The sequence below is a fragment of the Ornithorhynchus anatinus genome, chromosome 8 (genome assembly GCF_004115215.2).
Source record: "Ornithorhynchus anatinus isolate Pmale09 chromosome 8, mOrnAna1.pri.v4, whole genome shotgun sequence".
NCBI lineage: Eukaryota > Metazoa > Chordata > Mammalia > Monotremata > Ornithorhynchidae > Ornithorhynchus > Ornithorhynchus anatinus.
In genome coordinates this window covers 12,597,077-12,611,237 of record NC_041735.1, presented here as the reverse complement: position 1 = coordinate 12,611,237, position 14,161 = coordinate 12,597,077, and positions in this window count along the sequence as shown.

Below are 14,161 nucleotides of genomic sequence, written 5' to 3'. Positions count from 1 at the left end.
AGATGAGGTAACTGAGGCACAGAGAAGTGAAGTGACCTGCCCAAAGTCAAACAGCTGACAAGTGGCAGAGCTGGGATTAGAACCCATGACCTCTGACTCCCAAGCCCAGGCTCTTTTCATTGAGCCATGCTCCTTCTCTGTCTGTCTCCCCCTCTAGATTCACAACCAAAATCCTTCATATGTAAATTTGGTGAGATTCCTAGTGTTTCCATTCGATTTTAAGCTCCTTGATAACAGGGGCCTTGTCTTTTATTTTGAGTTTACTCTTTCCAGAGCTTTACATTGTGCCATATGTTTATACTGCTTACTGCTTTATCCTTACTCTTCCTCCCGCTTTCATTATCCATAAATAATTCTCGTATGTCTTTTCCATCAAATTGTAAGTTGAATTGTTCCCTACCAAACACTTACTACAGTCCCTAAAATTCAATAAGTGCTCAGTACATTCCACTGAATGATTTGCAAGGTACATAGCATGCGGTCAATGCTTTTTATTGATTTAACTGGCTGTTGGGAAACACTTTTGGGTCAAAAAAACAGCGCCTGCAAGTAAGAAGCATTACTCGTTTGAAATATTGTTGTAGTTCAAAAATAAAGCAGTTTAAAAATGCTATGGTCTTTGGTATCTTATGACATATGATCTCTGATGAAGGAAAACTTGTCCCTTTCCAGAACGGTCTAAGTAGGAAGGAAGTAGACACGAAAAATATTTATATGAATAGGATGGATTAAATTGTAATGGTTCTCATTAAGAAAAAAAATCACTCTCAGCTGCAACTTGAGAGAGAAGAGAGAAAAATGAAGAATTAAAGGTTGTGGCAACAAGATCGGCCACCTCTCAAAACAAACAAGACCCAAACTCCGAAATGTCATCTTTGCCAGGGCCCTGCCTATGCAAATGTAAAACAGTACAAGGCTTTGACTGCTGTCCAGTTCTTAAACACGACCCAGGAAAGAAATCCCCCAGGCTCCCAAGATGTGTTAATGTTTAATCATTTTTATTATCTGAAAATCCTCTTTTATTTCCAGCAACTCCCTTGCTGCAGTTTAAATTCATTTCCACAATCTGTATTCTTTGGAGACAAAGCACAGCTGGACAGCACCCTCTTTTTAATAACTTCCAATATACTTGGGAATGGTTACAAACCGACACTTGGGTTTTCTTGGTAGCAGATTAAATAACCCAAATTGCTTTCTCCTTTCTGCAGTGGGACTTCCATAAAAATGACTCAAAATGGGTACGTATTATCGGTGCCACCATTCTGCTTTTTAAAAAATGTTACAGTCACAGGCACATGCGGCCAATATAATTATTGATTTAGGATTTGTCTGAAATTGTTCATTTGACCCAGAGGAGCCAGGACTTTTGATGATACCAGTTCCTTTTCTTGTGGGATTTCAGACTAGGTGAAAGACTGTCAGATTGATAACACGTATGTCTCTCCTCTAGACTGTAAACTCATTGTGGACGGAGAACGCATCTGCCAACTCTGTCGTACTGTACTTTCCCAAACACTTAGTACAGGGGGTCCCAGCACTGCCAGTGCTTGGCATATTGTAATTATTAATTATTGTCTGCTATATGACCTTGGGCAAGTCACTTAACTCCTCTGGGCCTCAGTTACTTCATCTGAAAATTGGGGACTATGACTGGAAGCCATATGTGGGCCAGGAACTATGTCTAACCCAATTCTCTTGTATCTGCCCCAGCACTGAGTACAGTGTCTGGCACATAGTACGCGCTCAACAGATGCATTAAAAAAATTAAGTAAGCGCTTAGTAAATACCACTGATTCTAGTCCTCACTTTGCCTTTTTGAAAAAGTAAATATAATTAGAGAAGCCGTGTGGCTTAGTGGAAAGAGCCCGGGCTTGGGAGTCAGAGGTCGTGGATTCTAATCCCGGCTCCGCTGCTCGTCTGCTGTGTTACCTAGGGCAAGTCACTCCACTTCTCTGTGCCTCAGTTACTTCAGCTGTAAAAATGGAGATTAAAAAATGTGAGCCCCAGGTGGGACAATCTGATTACCCTGTATCTACCCCAGTGCTTAGAACAGTGCTCAGCACATAGTAAATGCTTAACAAATACCAACATTATTATTATTATAATTTGAAATAAACTCTTTTTGTTGTTTCTGAGTGCATTATCATCATCATCGATAGTATTTCATCATCTAGTGGAAAGAATCCAGGACTGGGAATCCGGAGAAATGGCATCTAATCCCAGCTCTGCCACTTGCCTGATGTGTGATCTAGGACAAATCGGTTAACGTCTCTGTGCCTCAGTCTCCTTATGCAAAATGGGGATTATATACCTGTTTTCCCTCCCCTAAGACTGTGAGTCCCTTATGGGACAGGGACTGTGTCCTTTCTGATTGTACTGTATGGACCCCAGTATAGTAAGTGCCTAACAGATAGTACAATTATTGTTATTCCCATGATTATTTAGTGAGGGGCTATTTTGTGCAGAACTCTATACTTGGAGCATTGAGAATATGTCTTGTTCCGCTTTTTCCTAATGTCACCTTTTCTATAATTTTCAGCACCATCCCAAGTTAGCACCAGAACCTCAACAGTAGTTCCCATTCCTCCTAAATGAGCTGTTATTTTTAAAGACCAATTATACTCAAGCCCCAAACAAAAAGGCCCCCGGCCAAATCAACAGGCTTGGGTACAAATGTATATCTAAAGACGGTACAGAGAACTTGGTTAGTGGCCCAATTAAAGCAGACCTGGCCTTCTAGTCTAGACTGTAAGCTGCATGAGGGCAGGGATCCTGCCTGTTAATTGTATTGTACTCTCCAAATGCTCTGCAGTGGTGTACAATGCTCTGCACACAATAAGCACTCAATAAATATTGATTGTTTTAAACTGATATATAAAGAGGCTGCTGATCAGTTCTATACTTCTCGGAAGGCTGATCAAGCGGAAATAACTAAATTGCTACGGGATTAAATGTAGTTGACGCTCAATGATTTAAACCTCCGAACTGATGAATCTTTTGGACCGTACCCATTTTCCTCTCCCTCTGCGTCAACTCTCTGCCCCCTCTGAGATCTTCATTCTCTTAACCCTGTTCAATTCCCCAAAACTTTAACCCTACCCCCTACACCTCAGTTCCTCCATTTTCTCTCTGCCAACCTCCTCTTCAGTCTCCTACAATCTGAAAGTCACCGCTTTTATTCCACTGACGCTAACCTTACTTGGGCTTCTAATGACTTCTGTCTACCGAATGTGATGGTCTCTTATCTGTCATTCATTCATTCATTCATTCACTAGTATTTATTGAGCGCTTACTAGGTGCAGAGCACTGTACTAAGCCCTTGGAATGTACAATTCGGCAACAGATAGAGACAATCCCTGTCCAGTGATGCGCTCACAGTCTAATCGGCAGTGAGTTGGAGAATAATAGGAGAAGAGAGCAGACAGGTAAGGTGGGGCCAGGCTGTGGAAAGCCTTGAAGCCAACTGCGAGATGTTTTTTCTGGTGCAAAGTGACACAGGGAGCCAGGGGAGAGTTTTGAGAGGAGAGAAGAGATGTGGGCTTAGTGATGCTTCAGGAAGATAATCCAAGCAGCAGCAGGAAGAATAGTTTGGAAGGAAGTGATGTTGGGAAGAGGGAAAGCAGCAAGTAGGCTGTGTAATAGTCTGACCATGACCAGAGTTTAGGAGCCCTGCTAGGCAGTATGGCAAATACAGTCAGAAAATTTACCAACCCAAAAACCTCTACCAGCCCACCTGAGGAGAAAGTATGAAGTCAGTGTTCTTCATGACTTGTCTGCCATACACCCTCGTTTCCCTTCCTCCTCCAGACTTGAGGATGCGTTCTATGAAGTGGCCCGCAGCAGTGTTCTTGAATCTTTTGTAGCTCTGCCCCTCCTTCATACTTGGCTAGTCATTCCCAACATTTGTGTCCTTCCCTCCTGCATTTATGTATCTGAGCACTCCTGGCGTAAGTTCAAAAGCCATACTGGCCTCATTTTACCTCAGATTTTCCATCACTTTGCAACTCTGCCCTACAGTGTCAAGATAATGATTTTGCTCCTCCTTCATTGACACTTTGGCCCCTTGATTGCCTCCAACCGCTGGTTAAGCCTTCAGTGTTCTCCTTGAGCCTCTGGCCCCCACATCTTCTCCATTAGTAACTCCTGGGAAGATTGAATCTATTCAGGGCCAGTTTCCCCAAAGGCCTCCATTTTCTCTTTGATTTTATCCTCTGCTTATATCTATATTCTCTTCCCTCCCTGCTGTCTCTCAGAAATAATAATTACATTAATTATTAAGTGCTTACCATGTCTCAAGCTCTGTACTAAACACTGGGGTAGATTCAGGACAATCAGGACACATGCAATCCCTGTCCCACCTTGGGCTCACAGTCTAAGTAGAAGGGAAAAAGAATATTGAATCCCTAATTTGCAGGTGAGGAAACTGAGGCACAGAGAAGTTAAGTGACTTATCCAAGGTCTCACAGCAGAACACCCAGGTCCAGATTCTTTCCACTAGGCCATGCTGCTTCCCTTTACTCTTTGGTTCCACTTGTATCCCCTTCCAGCTTAGGATGGCTCTTCTGCCCTCTTCTCCCCTTCTTTTACTGGCTCTTTATCCTTCAAACCCATTTGTCATCCCCATTTTGTAACAAACAAACAAAAAAAGTCTTGACCTCATTGCCCCTCCTGCTATCATTCCATCTTCCTTCTCCCTTTTCTAAACTCCATAACTACCTCCATTTTCTTTCTGTCAATCTTCTCTATCCCCTACAATCTGCCTCCCTGCCCTTCACTCCACTAAGACAGCTCTTACTAAGGCCTCAAATGAACTGCGCACCAAATTCAGTGATCTTTTATCTGTTTTAATCCTTCTTGACCTTTCTGCTAGCTTTGGCACTGTAGATTAGCATCACCTCAAAAATCTAGCAGGCCATAGTTTCAAGGAAACTTTTTTCTTCTCTCTGATCTTTTTTTTTGTCTTTGGCTGACTCTTAACCTGACCTGTAGGCTCATTTCTGGGTCCTTTGGCTCTTTGGATTTTGGGATTTTTTTTTACTCCTTATTTCATCTATTCTCTGCTCTTTCATTTCAGGATGATGGTAATGTTTTTTTATGGTATTCGTTAAGCACTTACTTTGTGCCAGACTCTGTACTAAGAGCTGGGACAGATACAAGATAATCAAGGTGGTCACAGTCCCTGCCCCACATAATAATAATGTTGGTATTTGTTAAGCACTTACTACATGCAGAGCACAGTTCTAAGTGCTGGGGTAGATACAGGCTCATCAGGTTATCCCACATGAGGCTCACAGTCTTAATCCCCATTTTACAGATGAGGTAGCTGAGTCACAGAGAAGTTAAGTCATAAGTCACTTGACCAAGGTCACACAGCAGACAAGCGACAGAGTTGGGATTAGAACCCAGGTCCTTCAGACTCCCAGGTCCGTGCTCTATCCACTAGGCCACGCTTGATGTGAGACTCCTGAACAGGTCCGTTATCACCAGGTTCCTTCCTCAGCTGTAGATAACTCTGTGCCTTCAGTGATTTAATATGTCACTGTTAAATGTATCACTCACTTCTCTGTGGGAGACTTTGGAATACAGGCAAATCCCACACAGATTCACACATTATAAATTAGGATCTTTACTGGAACCTCTGGAAAAGCAATATGAAATTCTTTTTTGTGCTGTTTACTGTCAGGATGAATATAATCCGCTATTGTTCAATGTTGATTAAAATAATTCAGAGTATAACATAATATTAAATGTGAGACATGATAACGTGTCTTACTATATGAGTCTTTGCAGCTGGTGGTAGAAGTAAAACCTTGCACTGCTGACTGTTGTGGATTAAGTGAATTATTTGCCCAGTTTAAATTGAACAGCAGCACTCTCCTCCTTTCAGCACCTTGAGCAAGCAGGCTAACACCTTCTGAACATCCCTGGGCACCTTTGAACTTGTCTTTCTGTTGGGGTCTCCTTCAGTCATATATATAAATTAATCTATTTCTTGAAAATTGATGCAAATCATTTTAATCACAGCATTTTAGGTGGTAGTAGAGAAACCACAATTTCTTCATCTCTTTTGGCATCCTGCAGTGGGGAGTAGCTTGGATTAAGTTTGATGTATTCCTCTTTGAAGAATGAGTCCTCTGAAAGAGATGCAATTAATTCAATGATAGCTGCAGCATTCATTTCTAAACTAATTTGCCTCTCCAGTTCAGTAACTCCGCCTCTCTGCTCATGGGTCTCCTCAACACTTTGACAACCTGGCACAAACTATGGGCAGCACTTCCTCTATGATCCATTTCTTGTTGATTGGGTAATCTTAGTCCCAGCTGGTGTGGTGGGTCATGGAAACAGATTGATTTATCCAGAGTGCTCAGATGGAATTTTGGAGTTAGGTGGGCGTAGATTTGAAATAAGGTATTAAATAGTACAATTGCATCCTTGGGACTGTTGCACTAAGGAGTGGTTGTAATCTAGGATATGTCTGCTTTGAAAGCAAGCTTACTACCACTATGTGCATAACTCCTAATTCAGTTTTTCCGATCTTCACTTCTTATCTGCTCTTCATGCTCCTATTTCCTTTTCCCTCTTTGTCACTTCCCCATAGGTGTCCTACAACCGTTTTAAATATAATGCTGCATGACAAAAATGGAACTCCTCCTCATTCTCCCCAAATTCTTCCCTCCTCTTAACTCTTCTGCACTCGTATCTCTTTTGGTTCACCTGTTGACCATCCTGAAATTATCATTGACTATTGTCTCTCACCACTTCCTCCAACATTCAGCCACCAAGTCCTGCTACTTCTCAAGTAATATTCCATGTATCTGTCTGCCTTTTTTTCCCCTTGTTACAGTCACAACCACATTGCAACCCCACCATACAACCAAGATCTTCATCACTGCATACTGCAGGAATTTGCATGCTGCTCCCATTGCCTCCTGGATTTCCCCATTTTAGCACACTCTAGATGCAGCAGCAATCACTGATTGGTATTGGAATTTATTAAGTGCTTACTGTGTGCAGAGCACCTTACTGAGTGTTTGGGAGAGTACAATTGAATACCATGGAAGCAGCATGGATCACCTTTCTCAAATGTCAATCTATTCTATAGAGAAGCAGCGTGGCTCAGTGGAAAGAGCCCGGACTTGGGAGTCAAAGGTCATGGGTTCTAATCCCAGCTCTGCCGCTTCTCAGCTGTGTGACCTTGGGCAAGTCACTTCACTTCTCTGGGCCTCAGTTCCTTCATCTGGAAAATGGGGATTAAGACTGTGAGCCCCACGTGGGACCTAATGACCCTGTATCTACCCCAGCACTTAAAACGGTGCTCAGCACATAGTAAGAAGCAGCGTGGCTCAGTAGAAAGAGCACGGGCTTGGGAGTCAGAGGTCATGAGTTTGAATCCCGGCTCTGCCACTTGGCAGCTGTGTGACTGTGGGCAAGTCACTTAACTTCTCTGTGCCTCAGTTGCCTCATCTGTAAAATGGGGGTTAACTGTGAGCCTCACGTGGGACAACCTGATTACCCTGTATCTACCCCAGCGCTTAGAACAGTGCTCGGCACATAGTAAGCGCTTAACAAATACCAATGTTATTATTATTATTAAAATGGGGATGAAGACTGTGAGCCCTACGTGGGACAACCTGATGACCTTGCATCTACCCCAGTGCATAGAACAGTGCTTGGCACATAGTAAGTGCTTAATAAATACCAACATTATTATTAGTATTATGGTAAAATAGAAGATTTAACTGTATTAGAAATCGCAATCCTTGACTGATTTGTGTCCTGCTGAGCAACAAAATCCTAATGCCCCCTAGTGGGAAAAAATGGTTGAAAGGAACTGGGCAAGTTGCGATAACACTGTAAAAAAACAGAAAGGCCTGTTGGCTACCAAAAAAAAAATTGGAAAAATTTTCATTGGAGTACTCTGTAAACTATGTCTTGAAGAATGAAAGGTCCCCTGGAGTAATATTCAACAGATAGTAACAATTTAATAAACAGACTAGATGCTTGAAAAAAGCAGATTGGAAAGTTTGGGGCAAGTGTAAACAAAATAAGTAACTGGTAACAAAAACATAGAAACAGCTGCAGGTTTCTCATATCCAGGCTACTAAGGGAACCATCTGTGGTTTCATTCTGTTTCACTCATGTCAAGAATGACGGGAGAAGTCCATCATTAGGTGGTGACAGTGTTTTCAGTGAGTTCTTTAGAATAACTCGGAGATACAGCGAGGTTTTGATTTTTGACCTCTCGGTATCGCATTTGGGGGTGAGGGGTGGTCATGATATTTGGGCTGAATGTTCTGATAGGGACTGTGTCCCATCTGATGATCTTGTATGTACCCCACTCATTACTTGCATGCTCGAGACTGTAATAAGTGCTTAACACATGCCACGGTAGTTATTTTTATCGTCATCATCATCAGTGCAAATTATACTTGTTAGTGGAGATGGGCTCCCTTTGAAGGATATGATTCCTGGAGGTGGGCAGAGAACACTGATTCCTGGGGAGAGTGGGACACAGAAATTTGGATGGGACTGTGTTCAGCCCGATCTACCCCGGAGCTATAATACACTACCTGGCGCATAATAAGTGCTTAACGAATACCACAATTATCATTATTATTATTATTATGGGTCCTGTCCATTGGAGAGGCAGTGTGATTTAGTGGAAAGAGCCCGGGCTTGGGAGTCGGAGGATGTGGTTTTTAATCCCGGCTCCACCACCGTCTGCGGTGTGACCTTGGGCAAACCATTTAACTTCTCCGGACCTCGGTTACCTTATCTGTAAAATGGGGATTAGGACTGGGAGCCCCACATGGGAAAATCTCATTACCTTTTGTCTACTCCAGCGCTTAGAATAGTGCTTGGCACATAGTAAGTGCTTAACAAATCCCATAAGTATTATTATCATTATTATTATCTGCAAATTTGTGCCAAGAAAGCAAAACTTTAAAATTTCTGTCCCTTTTTTCACCTCTAAAACTCTCTTGATAATGTTCATCTAAAACATAGAGTACATCAGATGCCTTAGTGTGGCATATCTGCCTAGTTTCTTTCAGTGTTGAATTCTGCTGATTTTAAGAAGAAATGATGCCTCAATTCTTTGAAAGGTTAACATGCTTGCTAGTCTCAATGACCTGTGAATAATAACTGTGATATTTGTTAAGCTCTTGCTGTATGACAACAGAGTCCTAAGCGCTGAAGTAGATAGAGGATAATTAGATAGGACACCATTCCTTCCCACACAGGGCATCACTGTCTAAGGGGAAAGGAGAACAGTTATCAGTCAACCAGTCAATGGAATTTACTGAGCATTTACTCTGTATAGAGTATGAAGTGTACTCTCTGTAATAAGCACGTCGGACCATACAATACAATAGAGTTGGTAGACAAGATCCCGATCCCCGAGGAGCTTGTAGACTAGAGGGGGAGACAGATAGGCAAAGGAAATGGCAGGGTGTAAGGATATGTCCATAAATGTCATGGGCTGGGTGAACATCTAGTGCTTAAGGAATATAAATCCAAGTACATAGGGGATGCAGAAAGAAGAGTGAGTAGTGGAAATGAGGGTTTAGTTGGGGAAGTCCTCTTGGAGAAGATGTGATTTTAGGATAGGTTTGGAGGTGGAGAAAGTGGCATTCTCTTGGATATGAAGGGGATGGGATTTCCAGGCCAAAAGGAGGATGTGGGCAAGCTACTGATGGTGAACTAGACAAGATCGAGGTACAGTGATCAGACTCATCTTGGAGGAGCAAAGAGTGCAGGCTGGGTTACAGTAGGAAATCAGTGAGGTGAGTGAGAGAGAGCTGATTGATTACTAAAGCTGATGGTAAGGGGTTATTTAATCCCCATTTTACGGATGAGAAATTTAGGCACAGAGATGTTAAACAACTCGTCCAAGGTTACACAGTAGGCAAGTATTGCTGAGCTAAGATTAGAATCCAGATCTCCTGATCTAGGTCCTTTGCTCTTTCCACTTGGCCACACTGCTTCTCTAAGTAAAGAGGTGGAAGACACGGAAGTATCTGTCTAATGATAGACTTTTTTTTTCTTCCATGATTTCAGACTGCTCTTCCGATCCCTGCTCACAGTAAAACAGTAGTAGCTACTGAGCCTCTACTATGTGTAGTCCATTATACTAAGTACTTGGGAAGGTTCACTAGGCATAAAGACACAGTCTTCATGGAGCTTCTTATCTAATGCACCCTGTAGGTTACATATCTCATCTGGAAAATCAATGTGGGTTTGTTCTGCTCATAAATATACTTTCATCCTCCCTACCCAATCTCCAAATTCTATATTTGAAGGCCTTCTATATTCGACTGCCTCCTGATATTAGTTTCTTAGTGAATTAAAAGGTAGCAGTGCTTTGAGTAGGATCCTTGCCATCTACTGTCTAATTAATCAATCAATCGATCAAACTTATTGAGCACTTACCGCGTGCAGAGCAAGTGTACAATGTAACAGAGTTGATTGACATGTTCCTTGCTCACAAGGAGCTTACAGTGTAGTGGAGTCTTAAAAGGAATACATCACTCACCCCAGGTGGAAAAGGGCTAGCAAAAGCGGAGCTATTTTTTCTGCATGTGAGAAGTGTGGGAGGATATTGTCTTTTCAGCCACACTCGCACTCATGAACGAAATCCTCTGTCAGCAGCATTGCTTTTGAAAACAAATAACTATATCTATCTCCCTGTCCATCTAAGGAGCGTTCCCTACTTTGTGTTAGTTCCAAAGCTGACAGAAAAGAGCTGGAGCAATATAAGATTAATGAAAAAAAATATTTTAAAATATGCAATGAGGTCATTGGAGCGGAGGCTAGATTGTTGTGCTTGGGAACCTCTTCAACCAGTTTGATTGCAACCTCCGTGGAAATCTCAACTTTGATCAAAAAGGGGATTTCTCTAACGGGAAAACTGCCATTTTTTTTTAATGCCAGGAATGATTTTCCCCAAGTTCTGGGAACTCTTGAAGAACATTTTCATTCTAACTGCTACTCTATTAACAAGTATTCTGCCAATCACACCAAATCAGTTGGATGATTTTTAAAGACATGCCTCATAACAGGGACATCATAAAAGAAATTATTGCAATTGCCTAACCATCATTATTGCATTCCATAGAAGGTTCTACTTCATGAGGCTAGAGTCGGGGGAGAGTCCTTCATTTAAATTTCCTCCTACTCCCTGTTTTGCTTCTGCCCAACTCTTTCACCTGCCCATTCCCTTCGTTTCATTCTTGCTGCACGATTCCTGGAGCAGTCTTTATTTCTCAGTAGTCACAAACGTTTCCCAAACACATCTCTTTAAAGAACCAGTCCCCAATCCGGAGGGGAGGAAACATCAAGAGGAAAAAAAAAGAACTTTGCATTCTATGAACATTGGTTATAGAATGAGACCATAGGGATAAATGTTAGGTGAAGGGTACAGTCAATTTGGTCGATTTTTGCATTTCACAGTCATTGCCGTCTTTCTGGATCTAAACCCTGATTAAATCAACTGCAGTTTTCTCAGTTTCACTTTGCATTGCCTTATGGATTTTTAATGATGCAGAACAAGTGGAGAAGTGCTTCCCTATCTAGGAATCTTCTTGATCTGAATTAGATCATTTCATTCATGGTTTGAAAAAGAAGCATCTATCTACATCATCCCATGGCAGTAAATTCATGTATTCCCAAACCTTCAGCAATGAAATGTTAGGCTTTTAAAGTATCAATCGAATTGGTTCAATAAAATGGGTTTAGGAGTGGTATTATGCCAACTATTCAACTTCTCTATTAGTTTTATAGCTTGTTGTCCAGACAAGCTAAATCGAGTGGTAAAAAGGGGGAGATCAAAGGTGGAGGGTGCAGTTCCCAACCTCTCCAACTTCACCAGTAAATTATTTAATAGTGTGGTAAAATGATATTACTGCGCCGTAGATATTCAAGCTGGCTGTTCAATCCAAGGTTAGGTCAACTATTCCAAAAGAAGTCTTCTTAGCAACATAATTGTTATGCAAACCTGAAAAAGCCAGTCCCTAAAATCTCCGTCTCATTGGTTCAAATAGTTGACTCTTTACAGGAATACAGACTCGGCTCCCAGAATATACAACGTCCATTTCTGTCATTGGATAAGTCGGTTTAGTTGGAGAGTATGTTTGGATAAGTAAGCAGAAGCATAAATAAGCTTCAGTTTGGTGACATTGCTTCCCACTTGCAAGTAAAACAAATCTCTTCCTTACAGTGAGTTTCCATTGTCCAATTTGGATGAAAGTGGCCTTTTATTTATCCTCTTATCTTCCTGCAAACTATGCGGTTTTCTTTTCAGCTGCTTAACTGAGACGTCTCAGCCCCACACAATGCCAGTAAGTAATAAAGCAGTCAAAGCATTAAAAAAAAATGTAAATGTTTTCCAAGTGTTGCTTTTCCCCCCTGTTGTTTGGTGGAGCAACAAATCAGTGCTTTCCCTTTGTTCTTATTCTCTCACGTTGATCACCTTATTGCTCTATTGCTATTCTCATGTAACACAGATCTACCCACACCCTTATTTATAGTGAGAGATCATCATCTCGAAGAAGAAAGGTAAGAGATCTGACTGCATAAACTATTATCGTACCTCTCTACTCTCCATTGTCAGGAAGATCTTAGCGAGAGTTCTTCTTATTAGCTTTTAGCTTATTAGCTTTTTGAAGAAGACTGTTCACCACACACTCCCTGAATCACAATGTGATTTCAGACCCAAGACCACATAAACAGCCCTGATCTTTGCAGTGTGGGAGGGACAGAAGTGGAGGAAACCCAAGACCCTTTTTTCCTCTATTAGGAGGCCTACAAAATCATTTGACACTATATATGTGCGTATGTATTTTAGTCAATGGAACATTCAGTTTTATTTGTACTGTTTATCCTGCTTGTAAATATTTCTCAGTCTGCTTCTCCCATTAGAGTGTAAGTTTCTTGTGCCTTTGTGCTTCAGCTGTATTTTCCAAGCACTTAGTACAGGGCATCGTTACTACTAATGCTTTATGTTTTTTTATATGTGTTAAGCGCTTACTCCGTGCCAGGAACTGTATCAAGAACTGGGGTAGATACAAATCCTCTGCTCCTTTCCTCACAATGATTTCCCCACCCCTCCACATAGCTGGTTTGTAAATGTTTTTCCCACTAGAGAAAATGAAGCAGTGGAAAAAAAAATCTTCCACCTTAACAAGCATATGAACACAATGACATCAAAGCATCCTAGGGAAAATCTTTAAATGGATCAGTGGTTGTTACTTTGCCTGGATTTACACATGGACATGTTGTGTTGGGGTGAACCCCAATTTAGTAGCATCAACATCGAATGGACCGCAAAACTACAGCTAACATAGATCTCAAAAAAAAAAAAAAAGGAATTAAAATAGAGTGCACTTTTATATTTTAAACATTTTGGACATTTTCTGTATTAGATGAAATATCTTGCAGAACCTTGCATATGTCTAATTAACACAAACTTGATAAAAATTTAAAAGTTCTAGCTCCCCTAGGTATTTATGTGAAAAGAGTAGAATATTCCTTTTTCAGGATGATGCAATCTGTTGGATGTAGTCCCACTTTTTCTCATCTGGGACTCTAGATTCTTGACTCACAGGGCTAGAAGCTCACTAAGTACTCAATATTATTATTATCATCATCATCATCATCATCATCAATAATGAAAGCCAATATTTAGCCATTCTCCTTTGGGACTGTAATGCCAATTAACATTTGCATCTAGACTAAAATTTATGGTCACTATGATTATGGAAGGTGTGAGGCTGTCACATCTAATCACCATTTGTCATATCCAAATTCTCACTGAACAGCAAATTACACCATATTTCCTGTATTATTTTTTTTTTGTCGTAGCTGTGCGCTCTCATTTGGAGGGTCTCCCATGAATTGGAGAAAAAGAAGAATGGTAAGGAAATGTATACTTTGCCTGTCCTTTCAATGAGCAAGTGTTAGAGGGATGACTCAGAGTCCTGGCAGCCTGATGTTGAAATCAACTTATATTTCTCTCTTTGTGATGACTAAGCCCAAATAAGTTAATAGACAAAAAGAATAACTTATTTGGATCTTTTAACTAATGAGAAGAGACAGCCAAAATTGCTGATGCATACTACTTGAAGGCCAATGGATTGGTTGTTTTCAGTGGGTAAAGATGTAT